A 12,117-nucleotide genomic window follows, 5' to 3' on the forward strand; every position below is an offset into this window, starting at 1 on the left:
CCCCTATTTATAGTAAAAAGCTACGCATTACAAACTAGATGGAGTCGCTGGCCAACATCAAAGAACAATTTAATTTATGCTTACAGTGGTGGAAACAACTTTGCAACAATATTCTAGACGGCCACAAGGTGGTGATGTTGCACCATAAATAGAACCTTTTTAAAAAAATAAAATAGATTATACCAACTTCCCCAAAATGAAATTAACAGTTTTCCTCCAATGCAGGAAAGGATATCAGTTACTATGTTTACTAGAAAATATTAGAAAGAAAAGAAAGTGTATTCACCAAACTTAGCACAACTACTCCAATTTTTAACCTAAGCAGCTATAGGCCTTTAAAAGACAAAAACATAGGGCTTTCTTTGGCATCATTACTCTATTATCCCACTGATCTTTCCTTCTCTCCCAGCTCCATCTCCTCCTCCACCTCTAAAAGAGCGAAATATATTTTTACTTATCATGCACTGATGAACTTTATTTTTCCCATCCTTAAGATTCTTACTTCTGTCTTAAAATAATTTATACTAAAATTTAGCTATGTCAACAAAAGATAAACCCTAAATGATCAGTACAGTACTGAGAATGAGCTAGTGTTTTTCTTTTAATTTGCTATAATTTCTCAGTTTCTTATACAATATTATATTTGCATATTACACCAAAGTTTTTACAGTAAAAAAAAATATATATGTATATATGTGTGTGTGTGTATGTGTGTATATATATATATAAAAGCATGCATTTGGTAGCTTTTCCCCTTACCCTAGTGAACATCAGAAAACAGGTTTCCCACTCCTATGCTGCAGGTTTCCGAAGACAATATAATTCAAATAACACTAAGTACATTAAAACTTGGGTTCCAAACTTACAGAATCAACGTAGCTAACATATAAAAAGAGCTGTGTGGATACTTGCTAGACAGAAAGGTAAGATGATAAAGCCCAAGACCTCATACACTTAGGTGGGGCACCTGAGTGATGCAGAAAACATAGCCAGTCTTAAACACAGAACCTGAACCAGGGCCTCTGACTCCAAAATATAACAGCAGCAGCAAACATTTACTGGGCTCCTATTATATGTCAGTCACTTTACAAAAAAATTCTCTCTAACGTTTTCAATTATCCATTAGAGTCATCATTAATAGTCCTATTAACAGATAAGAAAAATTAGGTTGAAGTAAATTGCCCAGGGCCATGAAACTAGTAAAAGTTTGAATTTGAAGCCAGATTTTTTTGAGCTCAAAGCTAATGTTCTTTTCACTACATACGCACTGCAGAAACAAAATAAATAATAAGAAGTGCTGAGCTAATCCCATGCCTTAAAATGAGAAGTTTGCTGTATCAATCTGAAGTTACTATTCTATCAAATAAAGCTTACGTCAGGTGGTTTTGTGGGCTGTTAAGCTAGCCTTTGAAATTATCTTTCCTTAAGGTTGAGAAAGAACAATTAATCGTAAAAAGATAAATGCGTAAAAGTATAAGCACATAAACAATGGAGTAGGTAAGCTGTTAGAGATCATGTTTAATAAATAATTTCCATGTATTCTGGGAAAGCATTCAGGACAACATGACATTCACACTCTATGAAGATCAAACTTCAGTATAATCTCTTATTTCAAAATGACACAAACATTTCCATAAGTAATTGGTCACTTGATTCAAACTGATATTTTAATAGTATATTTGCTTAACTGACTTTTTTCCTTAAAATTCAAAAATGTTTAATATTTTGGCATTCCTGAAATACACATACTTGCTGCATTTATGAAGCAGCAGAAAGCAGAGTCACGAAGTTGAGCTGAGGATGAGAGGTGATTAAAGAGAATTACTCAGAAACTCAGAGCTTCTTAATGGCAGGCCAAAGCCAGAACTGCTGATGAAACCAGCACTCTCCCAGTGTGCTCATCATCAGCATGCCATGACTCAAAGTTATGTTCACCTCACAACATCTTCTGATTGTTTCTTAATACATTAAGAACTCTAATGTATCAGCATTTAAGCAGCCATGGAGATGTCCTAACTCTTCAATTCCAAAGTGCCAATTTCGAGTTTGAGAAGAGCACATTTTGGTAATGTAGAGAACAGTTTTTAAGTCACACAGACCTACATGCAAACTTCAACTCTATTTGTGCATATTTAACCTGAGTCTCAGTTTTCCTGTTTGTTAAATGAGGATACTAACACCAAATTAATACAGTATTGTGAGGGTTTTTTTTTTTTTTTAAAGGTGTTAATATTAACTGTGGGAAAGTGGAACTCTTTTCTACAATCGGGAATATAGAAGGTGCCCAATAATAGTTAATTTCCTAACCCCATTCCACCCTGATCACCACCACTCTAACCACACTCTCAATTACTCTAAGACACAGAAACTCTCAACATTTTTCTTCTACACTTCCACAACATATAGAGAAAAGTAGGCAAAGAAAGCCCCTCACACACCTGCAGTAAGGATTAGAAATTACATTTAAGAACTTGAAAGGAATACAGTACTGCCACAAAATCTGTTATAAATACACAATTCCAAGATATTTTCAAGTTATTTACATAATAGATACACATTGTTAATTCACTATTCACAAGTACTCTTCCTAAGCATTTTAAAGCATGCTGTAAAGGATAAATTTTCATCAGATAGTCCTCATTCTTAGAGGAAAGTATTAGAATCCAAAATACAGGCACACAATATCCACAGACCCAAAATGCAAAAAACTAAAAAAAAAACTGAAAGTTCATTTAGCAACAAAATCTGACCTGATGTGTGGCTATTTATTAACCTTACTTATCCACACACAAGCATTTGCCAAACAAAGTACAGGCACTGCCCTAGACTTCACTGGGTTTTATTTAACAGTATATGAAACGGATTACCTTTCCAAAATTCAAGAAAATTCTGAAATAGATCTGACATCAATGAGAAGGTATTATAGACCCAGCCAAGTGAATATGTACTGAAAACCAAGTGCCAGCTTTAAGTCACACAATAAACCCATGAATTGGGCATATTATTCTCACTTTACATATGATACAACTAGGGCTTAAACTGATGTTAACTTAAACAGTATCACTCACCCCATGGGTGCCAAAACTCAAAAAGTTTGTCTTACTTTAAGGCCTGAGCTCTAAATAGCCAATACATTAATGGAAAATTAAATCACAAAGAAAGTTTTAAAACAAGTTACAATTACCAAAACTTTTAACCTAGAAAAATGGTAGTCCCAAGTATAATATATACCTTCTGTTTGGTATTCACTTGTAAACATCGACACAATATTTCACAGAGCACAGACAAAAAGAGATGGCTATTGTTTTTCCCCGAGAGAAAGGGCCAAAGAGACAGTGAAAACAAACACAAATACAATAGGCTTCTCATGGCCAGGTGCCTTGGCTCAAGCCTGTAATCCCAGCACTCTGGGAGGCCAAGGCAGGCGGATCACTTGAGGTCACAGGAGTTCGAGACCAGCCTGGCCAACATGGTGAAACCCCATCTCTACAAAAATTAGCCACCGGGTGTCAGGTACCTATAATCCCAGCTACTTGGGAGGCTGAGGCAAGAGAATTGCTTGAACCCGGGAGGTGGAGGTTGCAGCGAGCTGAGACTGCACCATTGCACTCTAGCCTGGGCAACAGAGCGAGACTGTCTCAGAAAAAAAAACAAAACAAAACAATAGGCTCCTCAAAAAGAAATGTCAACTAATCCTTTCCACTCAAATTTAGAAAAAAAAATCATGGGTTTGACATATTTTTGACCACAAAATTACTAACACAGCAACCTATGTTTATTTCAACCATATTTTTAGGTTTTTCCAGGAAAAAAGATCTACTCTTCTGATGACAGGATCAGATTTTGGGTCCTGCTGGTCATAGGTATGAGGAGGGTTTAAGTGAGAGAGCCCATAGGTGTCATCACTGTGGCCCTAAATAAGAGTTAGAGATTAGCTTGAAATTTGTTTTGTTTCTTTCATTAATTTAAAATTCAAACCTTTTCTCATAACTTTCCAAGTCAATGCCCTTACCCTAAGCAAAGGCTTTTCCCTGTAAGAGACACATCATGCCCCCAACCAACCTACTTTCTAGTCAAAAGACCAAATTCCAAATTTGACACATTTCACTTAAAATCTCTATTTTAAGTGGCTTACCTTAGCTAAGTGAAAAGCAATCAGACTATTTAATAATGAATCATAACTTCTAGCTTAACTCTTAGTAGGCATTTTTAAAAAAGAATTAGCTTTGCTCAAAATAATTTCTGCTTTTGTAGAAATACGGAGGAAATGTTTTGAACAAGGAAGCCTAATGGAGGTCTCTTTGCAGCATCATTTCTCTTGCCTACTCCTCATTGTAATCACCCTGTATCAAGTTTCTAGAGTTTGTTTGGATCAAGTCCTTGGCAATTATCTTAGGCTGTTTTAAATGTGTGGAAGGTTCAGATGTTAAGCTCTCTTTGTATTTACATTATACATGTGTACTTAAAGAATACTTGAGGGCTGGGCACACTGGCTCGTAACTTTAATCCCAGCACTTTTGAAAAGACGGCAAGGTGAGAGGATCACTTGGGTCCCGGAGTTCAAGACCAGCCTAGGCAATAAGGTAAGACCCCCCCTCCCCCAATCTCTACAAAATATAAAAAATTAAGCAGGGCATGATGGCTCATGGTTGTAATCAATCCCAGAACTTTGGGAGGCCAAGAAGGATGAATCACTTGAGGCTAGGAGTTCGAGACCGGCCTGGCCAACATGGTAAAACCCCATCTCTACTAAAAATACAAAAATTAGCTGGGTGTGGTGACACATACCTGTAATCCCAGCTACTCGGGAGGATGAGGCACAAGAATCACTTGAACCTGGGAGACAGAGGTTGCAGTGAGCCGAGATGGTGCCACTGCACTCCAGCCTGGGTGACAGTAAGACTCTGTCTTAAAAAATGAGTAAATAAAATAGAAATAAAAAATTAGCCAGGTGTTGCGGCACACACCTGTACTCCCAACTACTAGGGAGGCTAAGGTGGGAGGATCATTTGAGTTCAGGAGGTTACGGTTGCAGTGAGCCGTGATCTTGCCAATGCATTCTAGCCTTGGGTAACAGAACAAGACCTTTTCTCAAAAAAAAAAAAAAAAAAAAGGAATATTTTAGCTAGCTAGAAAAATGACCTCTGACAGAGCACACTAGGACCCCAAATAACCAACTCAGTTTCTACCAACAGTTCTCAAACTAATGTGCATAAAATCTCGAGACATTTGCAAAAAATGAAGATTCCTAAGCTCCACTCTCAAGGACCATATCAGAGATCTCAAAGGATACTCAAAATCAACATGTTTAATAAGCATCCCAGACAACTGTTACACAAGGACTGCACTTTGACAAACACTGGTCTATATTATACTTCATCTAATGATGGTGTTAATGATTTCTTGTTCCCAGGTTGCACAGCAAAACCATCACTAGCTGATATACTGCTAGCCATGTTAAGTGAGTATCCCAGATTTCATGCTTACCCTTTTAGCAACTTTTTTTTTTTATTTGTCCAGGCATGGTGGCTCACACGTGTAAATCCCAGCACTATGGGAGGTCGAGGTCGGGGGGATGACTTGAGCCCAGGAATTCAAGACCAGCCTGGGCAACAACTCTACTAAAAAAAAAAAGAAAAGAAAAAGAAAAAAAAAAATAGCTGAGCATGGTAGTGCATAACTGTAGTCCCAGCTACTTGTGGGGCTGAGGTTGGAGGATTGCTTGAGCCCAGGAGGTCAAGGCTGCTATAAGCCATGATCACACTATTGCTCTCTAGCCTGGGAGACAGAGCTTCCAGAGACCCTGTCTCAAAAAAAAGCGAGGGGTGGAAATCTGATAAGGAGCTCTGCCCATGCCAAAACGAAAATAGAACTGTCTTTGAGAAATGAGTAACTCACAGCAAAGTGAACACTTGTTTGAATTTTCAACTTAATAATACTGAATTACAAGCAATAAACATGCTTTAAGGGCTTATGTTCTAGCCACCATGCTTCCTGCTTTATAAACATTATTTCAATTAATCCTTACAAAAATCCATTAAGGATGGTATTCTTTAAATTTTAGAAAAGAAGAAACTGAGGCAATCCTACCATTAAACAGTACTACCACAAGTCAGGTCTGCCTGACTTTAAACTTTAACTCTTAACCTGTATGCCAAAAGTGTCTCTAGTGTTAAAAACTTAAAAAGAGAAGAGCAATCTAGTTTGTTTACTTCTAAGGTAAAGAATATCCTACTTTATACAAAACAGGTTCATTTAATTCTCCTCCCCAGTCTAACTAAACACAGACAAAAAATAGGACATCTTTGCAAGTTGGGGCTAATGTATAACCACAGAATCCTAATTTCAAGTCAGGACTCAACAGTCAGCTTCCACCCAGCCCAGTCAATCAGATTTATGAGTATACCGAACAGCTACCAAAATAACTTGTTTTCCTTGTTTCCTAAAAGGCTATCATGCCTACATTCTGGCAATGCTAGGATATTTTTTAACTGCCCAAGTAATTTAGGGTAGGGAAGAGAGCCATCAAGAAGCACCTTCATGTAACTCAATCCGTGCCCTTCTTTGTGCCCTGGCCTTTCCAATTTCTATAAATCATGTTTCTCAGTACCTCCAATTACCAAACTCCTCCCCGCAACAGCCAATGTACTACTTTCAGAAATTTGCAAAGAGATTTGCATGAGGATGCAGGGGCCCGTTTTTAGTGTACACGAAATGCTTCAAAAATGCTTCGCAGCTATGCACTAATAACCTAAATTCTTAAAATGAAAAGCATTCACTACTCCACTCAGAAGCTATAATGTAACAAAAACTAAACACTCATTTTCTTCATTTCACCTTTAACCATGGCATTACTTAGCAGCCAACATGAAGTAAAAACAAACACTGCTGAGACTAAAATAAAGCAACAGTGGATAAGGCTGAGATAAAGCGAGAAAAACCCAGTAGCCAGCAATGAATCTACCTGTTCTTGGAAAGAAGCAGCACCTTATTCATTGTATTTCCATAAGAGAGGATTTTCATTCCAGTCTCTAGAAGGAAAGAGATTTCTCTCCACTATAATGACACCTCTCAAAGGAAGAGTAGCTTATCCCAAGCTTTTTCAAGACATTGCAAACAGAAAATGCCATTGGGGCTGGGAGCACGGGGGGAAAGGCTGCTCACTCTGGTCAAGGCCAGAGTGATAGTGAAGACACCCTGCTCCCCTAGGTCTCAAATCCAATCACAAGGGCAGAGGGAATTGATGTCTGCCCATCTGTGGCCCATTCTCTGCATGGGATGCTGTCTGTTCCAATTCACGAGATCAGGTAAATCACTACTTCCGAGCAGTATGGACTACTGGGTCCTGTACTTTGTCAGACCCCACTGCCCTCAAGTAGAAAGCAAGTCAATCTTGCCCCATTATGGTGGCATACTAGGAAAAACCTCAGAGGCCGCAAATGTTCTCTTCTTTTCTAACCAAGGATAGTGCCAACTATTCCCATCTGCGTAGTAAGCCAGATGTGCTGTCATTTGCACTTTTTTAGACTCAGCTTTCCCTGTGGCATGCTCAGACTCAAAATCCAGATTTGCCTAAGCTTCAAAATCCACATTTGCCTAAGCTTCAGCTTCCAAAACAGTTTTCCGGAAGTCCTGTTTTGGTATAATAAAGCTGACGCTATACTTAAATAAAATTTATGGTAATCTGTTACATTGGTGGCCCCAAATGGATTCACATATTTGTACCCTTGAACCTGGGCTAGATTTCTGACTTGCTTTAACCAGTATAATGAGGCAGAAATGATACTGTGTCCCTTACAAGCCTAAACTTTAAGAAGATCTGGTTGCAGACCAGGCGTGTTGGCTCACGCCTGTAATCCCAGCACTTTGGGAGGCCGAAGCAGGCAGATCACCTGAGCTCAGGAGTTCCAGACCAGCCTGGCCAACATGGTGAAACCCCATCTCTACTAAAAATACAAAAATTAGCTGGGCATGGTGGTACACGCCTGTAATCCCAGCTACTCGGGAAGCTGAGGTGGGAAAATCGCTTGAACCTGGAAGGCGGAGGTTGCAGTGAGCCAAGATTCAGCCACTGCACTCCAGCCTGGGTGATAGAGTGAGACTCCCTCTCAAAATAAAAGATCTGGTTGCTTCTGCTTTGTACTCTTGTGAGCCCTAAGTCATCAGCTACCAGGTAAGGCCAGCAACTCTTCTGGAAAGACTACAGGGAGAGAAAAGCAGCCACAGAGTGATCACCAGCAAAACCTGTACAAATGAGCCCAACCCAGGAAAGCAAAACTGTGACAAAGAAAATGGTTGTTTTAAGTGACTTGGTTTAGGGCTGTTTGCTACACAGCAATACATAACTGAAACTACGCTCACGTGGTTCCTTGTGTGTTCTGCATAATTTGTTCAAATCCCAGAAAAAGGACAGGCACAATTAATTACACTCTGCAAAATTACAACCTGAGAAGACAAAGTCCTATGCCCTTGTTAATGTCAGTGATTCCACTAAACCCCAGGTTCCAAGAGGACAAGCTTCATGTCTGTCATCTCAACACTGTACTCCCAGCACCTAGAAATATGTCTGGCACATAATAGGTACACCAGTATGTGCTGTGAGTGAACTACAGGTTTAAGCAATGTCAAGATTAGGCCGGGCATGGTGGCTCACACCTGTAATCCCAGTACTTTGGTAGGCCGAGGCGGGCAGATCACCTGTGGTCAGGAGTTCAAGACCAGCCTGACCAACAAAGAGAAACCCCATCTCTAGTAAAAATACAAAATTAGCCAGGCATGGTGGTGCATGCCTGTAATCCCAGCTACTTGGGAGGCTGAGGCAGGAGAATCTCTTGAACCTGGGAGGCGGAAGCTGTAGTGAGCCGAGATCGCGCCATTGCACTCCAGCCTGGGCAGCAAGAGGGAAACTCCATCTCAAAAAAAAAGAGAAAGAAATGTCAAGACTAAATCAACAAATGCTAGTCTTCCTTATAACTTAAAAACCATCTGACATATGGATTTACATTACACATTCCCTAAAAGAGTTGTTTAAATGTATGAATTGAAGTGTCCACTAAGGAGGGCTTTTTAGTATCTTTGGGTTTGTTTCAATGGTAGAGCTTATGATCTAATACCAAAAATAATAAAATATCATGATATAGGTTGAGTATCCCTAATCCAAATATCCAAAATCTGAAATACTCCAGAGAGTGTTTCTGTTGAATAAGGTAGGTGGCTCAAAGTTTCCCATTTTGGAGCATTTCAAACTTTGAATTAGGGATACCCAATTTATATATTTTGGAAATTAGATCCTGATTTATATGCTCAAAAAATGCAAATTTTCAAAGACTAAGCTTTTATAAAAGGGAAACACAAACTTCATCTGTAAAAGCAACAGAATTCAAAATTTTCAAAATAAAATAAACATCTACATTTCACCAATGTACTTTTCCAGATAAGAAATCAACTTCTGCTTTATCCTTGACAGAATAACCATTCTGTGGTACAATGCTTACAAATTTAAATATCACCTACCAGCAACCACTGCAGTGAGATTACCATTTTAACACAAAGGAAAAAAACTGACAAGTTCACCTCTACATGATACAAAAGTTTAACACAATCCAAACAGGTAAATTCAAATCCTTCACATACAGCTCTTAACTAATGTTCCATTGTACATGAAGAGTAAGAAGTCGGGTGGGAAAAGAATACTGACATAGGAACAAAAATAAGGTTTTAGTTTTAGTTCTAATTGTGGCCACTAACTAGCCACTCTGGAAATGTAACTTTTTAAACTTTTTTTTTTAGCCTCAGCATATTCATCTAAAAAGCAACGACTGGCCAGAAGCGGTGGCTCACGCCTGTAATTTTAGCACTTTGGAAGGCCATGGTGGGAGGGCCACGAGTCCAGGAGTCAGAGGCCAGCCTGGGGAAACACAGCAAGACCGCATCTCTACAAAAAAATTTAAAAATTTAGCTGGGTGTCATGACAAACACCTGTAGTCCCAAGTACTTGGGAGGCTGAGGTTGAGGCTGCAGTTTAGCCATAACTGTGCCACTGAACTCCAGCCTGGGCAACAAAGCAAGACCCTGTCTCAAAAATAGATAAATAAAATAAAATAAAATGTAAAGCAATTATTACTTTCTAACACACCTACTTATCAGTTGTCATGAGAACCAAACGATAAATAAATATAGTTATTATTTACAAATGTGAAATGCTATACTAACATAAGGTATAACACTCTTCTTAATGCCAGCAAAAACAGTAAAATTCATCTATGTATATTTTATCATTTTCCTCCATTAAGTATTAGTAACTAGTTCCTTGGATACCATCATAAAGGGCAATTTATTGGATTTTCCACTGCTCATTATAATCGTATCATATTTTTATACAAAGAGTAAAAAACCCAGTCTTTCTAATAATTATGAAATCAAAGTTTATTAACATGCAATAACATGCTAACCTATTACCAGGGAGATAATCTTATAGATACAGAAAGGTCAATTTCTGTGTTTACCAATCACACTCTGCTTTAACCATCCTAGCTGGCTACTTAATCCACCCAAAAAAAATTGAATAGGAATCTTTATTTACTTTGTAAAGTCTTCATTTTTATTTCATAAAGCCTTCCTGAAAGAAAAGAGTATTCTGAAGCTATAAATGAATAGAGAAGATAAAGTTATTTTGCTTTTTTTTTTGAGACAGAGTCTCGCTCTGTCGCCCAGGCTGGAGTGCAGTGGCGCTATCTCGGCTCACTGCAGGCTCCGCCTACCGGGTTTACACCATTCTCCTGCCTCAGCCTCCCGATAAAGTTCTTAAAGTTTCTTATTTCACTTACATCACCTCTCTCCTTGCTACTCCCCAGCCCAAAGTGAGACATACAAAGAAAGTAACAATCCAAATAAATCATCTGATATTGCTAACTGCTATTCTCTACCCAATTCATCCCTTAGACTCACCAGCTCTCATGCACATATTAAACAAGGAGGGTAGATACTCTGATGAAAGTCTAGGACTCAAGAATCACAAAATGTTAAAAACTAGAAAGAATTTTGTGGGATCATCTAGCCTTACTGACAAGGTCACTTAAAGGCAATAACTATATTTAATTGATGGTAAAGCCACTGCATTATCTTCATACATGAAAGAAAACCATCATTGTCAATAATCTCCTGATTCCACTTTACCCACCAGCTGAATAATGATTCAGGCAAATCATTTAAACTCCTGGGCTAGTTTATTCTGTAATATAATAGTAAATAACATTAGTCAAAATTCTCTGTAAACTATAAACCACAACACAAATGTAATATTGTGTCTCTCTATATATATGGCATATCTCTACAGTAAGAGTTCTTATCAATACATAGAGGAATCTGAAGGTTCTACTGTTTTAAAAAGCTCCCAGTAGGCCCGGCATGGTGGCTTATGCCCTAAGTGTAATCCCAGCACTTAGGAGGCCAAGGCAGGCTGATCGCTTGAGCTCAGGAGTTCAACACAAGCCTGGGCAAAATAGTGAGACCCCGTCTCAACAAAAAAAAAAAAATACAAAAATTATCCGGGTGTGGTGGCAAGTGCCTATAGTTCCAGCTACACAGGAGACTGAGGGAGGAGAATCTCTTGAGCCTGGGAGGCGGAGGTTGCAATGTACCCAGAAGGCATCACTGCACTCCAACCATAGGGACAGGAGTGAAAGAAATCCTGCCTCGAAAATGGAAAAAAGCTCCAAGTAATTCCGAGATGAGTGTTGTGGATGACCTTCAGGTGGCCCATGGACTCCCCTAAAATTATATCCACGAAGCATAGGCACATATGGAAAATTTCCAGGCCAGTATAAATTTTACCAAGAATTAGTAATCCCCGCCTGTAATCCCGGCACTTTGGGAGGCCGAGACGGGCGGATCACAAGGTCAGGAGATCGAGACCATCCTGGCTAATATGGTGAAACCCCGTCTCTACTAAAAAATACAAAAAACTAGCCGGGCAAGGTGGCGGGCGCCTGTAGTCCCAGCTACTCGGGAGGCTGAGGCAGGAGAATGGCGTAAACCCGAGAGGCGGAGCTTGCAGCGAGCTGAGATCTGGCCACTGTACTCCAGCCTGGGCGACAGAGCGAGACTCCGTCTCAAAAA

Source organism: Rhinopithecus bieti, unplaced genomic scaffold (genome assembly GCF_001698545.2).
Source record: "Rhinopithecus bieti isolate Rb0 unplaced genomic scaffold, ASM169854v2 scaffold_4655, whole genome shotgun sequence".
Classification (NCBI taxonomy): domain Eukaryota; kingdom Metazoa; phylum Chordata; class Mammalia; order Primates; family Cercopithecidae; genus Rhinopithecus; species Rhinopithecus bieti.